Source organism: Octodon degus, unplaced genomic scaffold (genome assembly GCF_000260255.1).
Source record: "Octodon degus isolate 3935 unplaced genomic scaffold, OctDeg1.0 scaffold00383, whole genome shotgun sequence".
NCBI classification, from domain to species: domain Eukaryota; kingdom Metazoa; phylum Chordata; class Mammalia; order Rodentia; family Octodontidae; genus Octodon; species Octodon degus.
In genome coordinates, this window is record NW_004524959.1 from 91,546 (window position 1) to 98,235 (window position 6,690).

The following is a 6,690-nucleotide window of genomic DNA, read 5'->3' on the forward strand; positions in this document are numbered from 1 at the left end:
TTTTGAAGAAGGAAACAAAGTTTTGGTAATTTTTCATTTACCTCTCAAACTACAAAATTTACAGTAATTATATATGCATTAAGTGAAAAAGGCCTTATATTATAGGATTCATTACTGCCTCAAATTTTGAGTATCTGCTTGCATTTTGAAATGTATTCTCTGAGGAGCAAAGGAGACTGCTATCCACAATCATTACTGTATTATCTTGATAGTACCACTTTAGACTCTTTTACCTCTTTTGGCATGATGTGTTTCAATTTAATTTAACGTTATGCATTATTTTTATTTCCTTTGTGTCATTATCTTTGATACTTGGATTATTTGAATGTGTATTGTTTAATTTTAAAGCATTGTAAGATTTCCTTGTCTTTGTGTTGTACTTTGTCATTTGATTTCATTACTGTCAGAGAATATGCTCAACATACTTTTAATTATAATACATTCAGTGAGTCTCTTTTATTGCTTTGGGCCTCAGAGAAGGTCTGTTTTTCTGTCTTGGTGCATATTGGACATTTGAGAGTGGCATAGGAAGGCATAATATGTATTGGATATAATGTGCTTCAGTTGTTTAGATTTTTATCATGTTAGAGATTTTGTGTTCTATTTCCAATTTGTTTTTGCAAAGAGGCATCTTGTTGGATTCTATGAATAGGTCCTACTCTATGTTTGTTAGGTATGGTTCCACAAATGATGTGATTTACTGAGGCTCTACATTTTTGCTTTATTTGATTAATTTGGTGCACCTGGAACTACTAGTGTTTCCAATTCTAATGATTGAGTAGGTAAAATAATTTAACCAAGAGGAGCAGCCTAGTGTTTCAAGTTGAAGGAAGGAATTCTCAGGCACACAGGGCTTGTGAACAGTATATGTTCACTAAAGCCCTTAATAAATAGAAAAAAGAAAATAAACATGCTCTAGCAAAGGCCACCTGACACAATGACCTAAATGAACAAGAGGAATGTCTTCACTGTGAAGATGTCTCCAGGTTGTTTTAGTGGGATTTTCTAGTTAGTCGCTACAATTTCTGGCTCTCTTGATAGAAATACAGAACCCAAGTGTCTGCAAGGAAAACACTGTTTCTCTCTTATTTTCTTTTGCATTCCTGTCTAATGCTCTTTGCCCTGTGTTGGCTGCTGAATTTCTATTTAATCTAGGGAGAGATGAAGTTTCCTCAGTTAACTTTTGTTGTTAGGAAATAGCAAGGCTAGATTGTCTTCTATTTTATCCGGGTGAATATTCTTTGCCTATGATTTTTATTGACTTGGAGTTCTAAATTAATTTGCTCTCCAATTGTCATCATTCAATTTTTATCTTAAATTGTATTGTTTTCTTGGTTATAATTATAAATAGTGAGGTTCAGTAGGGAATAATGAGTGTGCATCATTTTTTGAGAAGGACTGTAAGTTAGTTTCTACTAAAATATTTGTTTATTTAGTTTGCTCTTGAGCTTTATCTATTGATATTCTATAATTATAAAATAATTTGAATTAAAAATATATTAAACTTCAGAAATACAGTGTTTTTAATTCTGTGAAAGTAAACTAGATTAAAAGTGGTGTTATCTTGTAACAAGATAATTTTTAGCTTAATGCTTCTAGATTTAATGCCTTTTGGATAGTGTCCAAGGTGATACTTCATATTAACAAATTTTATTCTACAACAGGCATCATTTTAGTAGAGTTCTCTTGTTCACAATGTAAGTATCATTAATGATCCTTATCCTTGGAATTATGGTTTGAAATAGTAAGCAGGCTTTTGGGTATTATGAGAAATATGAGCCATGAAAATGACTGGAAAGATGGATTGCTAATTTCAGAATTAAGATCTGTACTGGAAGAAGGGAATATGAAGCAAAAATAGGTTATATGAAGTGATTACTGCATAAACCAATAGCAATCTTCACAGAATATAGGCCTCAAGAAGTGAAAATTTCAAGAAATATAAGCTTATTAACTTTTAGAATAACTTCTGGAAAAGCATCATTTGATGGAAAGCTTCATGTTTTACATGATTTGGCAAATGGGGCAGCCAGAACTACCATAAATATGCTTTGAAATATGGAACAGCAACCAAAGTCTGTAATTACAAGAAATAAACATAAATTTATATTGCTTAAATTATAAAGCTAGGAAACTCATCCCAAATTCTTTATTAAGGGCTTTAGTACACATTCTTAAAAAGTTCAAAAGTGTTCATCAACGTTCATTACTGGATTTTATGACCAAATATGTGCACAAAGTTTGAATTTTAAAGCATTCTTTTGTTAAAAATGAAATATTTATTTATATTTTGCTTATTTTTAACAAGAAAATGAAAATGGAAATTATCATTTTCTGCTGGCCTATAGAGAGGAGCAGACACTATTTTGTTTTGTTTCCTTTTGTCAATTGTTGGTATTTTTCCACTGGATTTCTTACATACTTCTTTTTTCTTTCCTCTTCCAATTTTAAATGCATACAATTTTATATGAAGAATTGGTTGGAAGACAACACTGTTACAACAAATACTATACAACTTGTATTACTTTTTAAGTGAAATTCTGTATTGGTTGTAATTTTTTCTGTTTTAATGCTATTCTGTACTCTCCTTAAACATAAAAAAAATGTAAAGGAAGATACATGTGCTTCTTCACTAAACCATGTGATTTGTGAATGTACTATAGTAGTAATCTGTATTATCAAAATTTTATTAAGATATGATTTCTGTAGCAAAGCCAATATGAAAACAGCAATATGACTACAGTATATAGTTTTAATTTTAAAATGTATTGATCAAAACTTGAAAAACGTGGTGAGTGCTTACTAAATACTATGTGTTAAAACATTAATCATAGTATACAACTTTACATTACATTACATTGTAACAGTTAAAATTGTAACCAGGCTATTCCAGTTCTTGGAAAAATAAAGCAGTAAAATCTAGTAAATTTAAATAAGTATGAAATTATTTATAACATATATATAGTACCTAGTATAATTAGCGATTAATTAGATGATAAATGTAAAATACTTTCTATATGAGCTTGTGCACTGTAAATCTTTATATATCATCTCAATCACCAAACTATCCATAACAACAACATCTTCCATAATCTGGCAAACTAAAGAATATATAAACTTGGCAATTCAAGAGAGCCATTAATACCCTGCACAAAATCATTCTATTTAAGAGACATTTTCCAAAAGATAGTAAAGAGATTTACTACACATTGATTAGCATATATGTTTTTCATTGCATAATAGTATGAAAGTGAGAATACCACAAATACAAAACAGGTGCTTGCATAGGTCATGATTCCTGTGTATCTTGCTGTATTAGCTGCCACTAACATTAAATTTTCTAAAGAATTCTGTGCCATACAAGTAGTTAAAATATTACATATATGCCTACATTTCCACTTCTACAAAGAATATTATAAAAAATAGTGAAAGGGATCTCTGTATTACCTCTTACTTCAAAAATCTTATTATTTGTGTGATGCTGTTTAAGTTATCAAATATATGACCATAGCTTTTGGGTTATCTAGATGTTTGGATTCTCATTTTCTCTAAGTTTTCCTGGTAGATGGCATGAAACAATTAAGGTATTAAGTGTCAAATATGTTATTTTCTTGAAAATATTAGCATGTTCAAGGAGTGAAAAAATGTACAAGAAAGATAAGAGCCTTTCTAAATAGGAAAATTTCAAGTACCTAGGTGATAAAGGCACATTTTCATTACCATTTGACCCTGTTTTTAAGTTACTCTCAACAAAGCAACTATTTATTCCTATCTTCTGTTGATCAACTTTAGTTACAATATTCACAAGTAAATAAATTTTATATAGGTCATAATAAATTATATGGTTTATATGAATAGTAAAATATTGAATTCTTCATTCTTATCTCCCATTTCCTCAATGTATCTATCTACCTATCTTGATTTATTGGTCTTGCTGATTGTTTTCTTTGTGTTTAGATTAAAGGGGGTAGTCTGTTTTTGAGGGAAAGAAAGCAAGGAATAGAATTCAATTAAATAAAGCAGTGTAAATCATTTTGAAATCTATTGAAATAGGAAGTGTTGTGGGTCCTTTTTGTATTTAAAAATTAAATGGTTCCAGATTAAATTTGGGACTTTTTTCTCTAGTCTGTAAAGAATGCTACTGCTATTTCAATTGGGATTGCATTGTCTGTATACCAGTTTTGGAAGTATGACCATTTCCACTGTACTTGTACTGCATGTCCAGGAGCAAAGGGTTTCTATCCATTTATGAAGTCCTTCTCCATCTCCTTTTTTAGAATACCATAGTTTTCATTATAAGAGTCTTTCATATCTTTGGTTAAGTTGATTTTACTTGATGCTATTTTGAAAGGTATTTTCTCCCTAAGTAAGATTATAATTGGTATGAAGGAATGGTGAATTTGTTTCCTGTTGTGGTACTGAGTTTGCTTTTTAATTCCAGAAGTATTTTGGTGGAGGTTATTGTGGTCATCTGTGTAGAGGATCATATCATATGCAAATAATGATAACTTAAATTCATGTTTCCTGTACATATCTTTTGCATGACTGCTTTGGAATATCTTGCAAAGTATATTGAACAGCAGTGGCGATAGCAGAAATTTGTTCTCATTTCTTGTTTTATAGGGAAGCTTTCAGCTTTTCTCCACTTAAAAATATATTAGCTGCTGATTTGTTATAGATGTCCTTCCTTTATCAGATTGAGATAATTATTTTCCTTAAGTCTTTTTTATCATGACTAGATCATTGAGGTGATCATGTAATTTTTGTCCTTGTTTCTGTTTATGTTATATATTATATTTATGGATTTTCCTATGTTGCATCCCTGAAATGTTTGCCAGGATCCTATTTAGGAGTTTTGCATCTATGTTCATTAAAGAGATCTATGTTCATTAAAGTAATTGTTACTTCCACAAATGACATTGGCAATACTTCTTTCCTTTTTTATTAAAGAATTTGAAGAGTATAGGCATTAGACTTTTATAAAATTCCTGTATAATTTGAGAGTGAATCTGTAAGCATGCAACCTTTTAATACTTGCTATTTTTAAATTTTATTTTTCAAGTTCATTGACTCATTGTATTACTCAATATTTAAAATATTTTCTTTAATGGACTTTGATAGAACATACGTATCCAGAGTCCTAACCATTTCTTCTAAATTTTCTATTTTGCGAGTTTATAATTACTCAAAATAGTCATGCATGATTTGAGGTTTAGCAGAGTCTGTTGTAATTTTGTTTTTTGTTTGTTTGTTTGTTTCTCATTGTGTAGCTTTAGATATTTTCTATCCTTGTTTTTGTAAGAGTGGCTAAGGTTTTTGTTTAATCTTTCAAAAACCAGCTCTTCATTTAATTGATTATATTATATTTTTAGTTTCAAATTAATTTATTTCTGCCAATATCTTTATTCATTCTTTCCTAGGACTAGATTTACATTTGAAATGTTCTTGATTTTCTAGGTCCTTGAGAAAGAAACATCATAAGGTTACATATCTGAAGTTGCTGTGTCTTTCTTTCTTTCTTTCTTTCTATAATCTATGTGTTTAATACATGGTCTCAGTATTGAGCTTTGACTCACATAGATCTTTCTGTCTCAACCTCCCCATCTCTAGGATTAGAGGCGTGTGCCACTATGTCAAGTTTCAGGGACTGGCTAGGAGGGCCCAGGGAGGGACCAGCACAACATACAGTAACAGAGATGGAACCTGAGTCCTTTCACTTGCTAGGCAGACACTTAGACCACTGAGCTAACTCCCCAGCCCATTGCTGTGTATTTTTTATGTGGACATTTACTGTTACAAACATCTCTCATAGGATTGCTTCCATTATATCTCATAGGATCTGACTTTTTAAAAAGCTTATTTATTTATTTGATACAGGGTCTCTCTATGCAGCTCCTCTCTCAGCCTCACAAGCATTGGGATTACAGGCATGCACCACCATGCCTAGCTGCAGTAGCAGGCACGGCATGCTGGGGGTTCCCAGATGACACTGCATGTGATACTGGGGATCAAACCTGAGTCCCTGCACTGGCCAGGTATCTCCCCAGCCCTTCACATTAAAATATATTTTGCATAGTAAAAACTAAAACAAATAGAAAAAACAAAGCAGAGTAGCATACAACAGTACATATGATACAGAACTTCAAAACAAGAATAGAAAATTAACAAAGGTAGCTATATTGTGTATTTTTATCCTCCAGTCTGTTGCTCAGAAGAACAGCTATTGGTATGCAAGACTGGTCAAATAATTAAACATTAATTATTGATTTCAATAAACATTAGTTTTTTCTTGTCCAAGTTAAAAATTATTTTTAAATCTATTTTAAAGAGAGTAAAATAACAATTGATAAGACATTAGAAATGGTACACACTTAGAGGAACAAGATGAGAGGCTTTTGCTGTGGTTTTCGCCTTGCACTGTGCTGTCTCAATCACAGTTGCTCAGATTACAGATTTGGTTCTGGCATTTGGTTCTAGCATCATCCGTTTATTCTAGGAACAAATTTCTTGTTTAATTTTTCTGATACTCATTGATTAGTCAAGAGTGTATTCTTTATTTCCCACATGTCCTGGTTGATACATTATGTCAACTTGAGAAGTTTACAATTTTATTAAGTGGCTCCGTAGAGAGACAGGATTCTTAGTTTGCAAACATCCTGACCCTGTGCAAGAGAAGAGCATGAACACTGT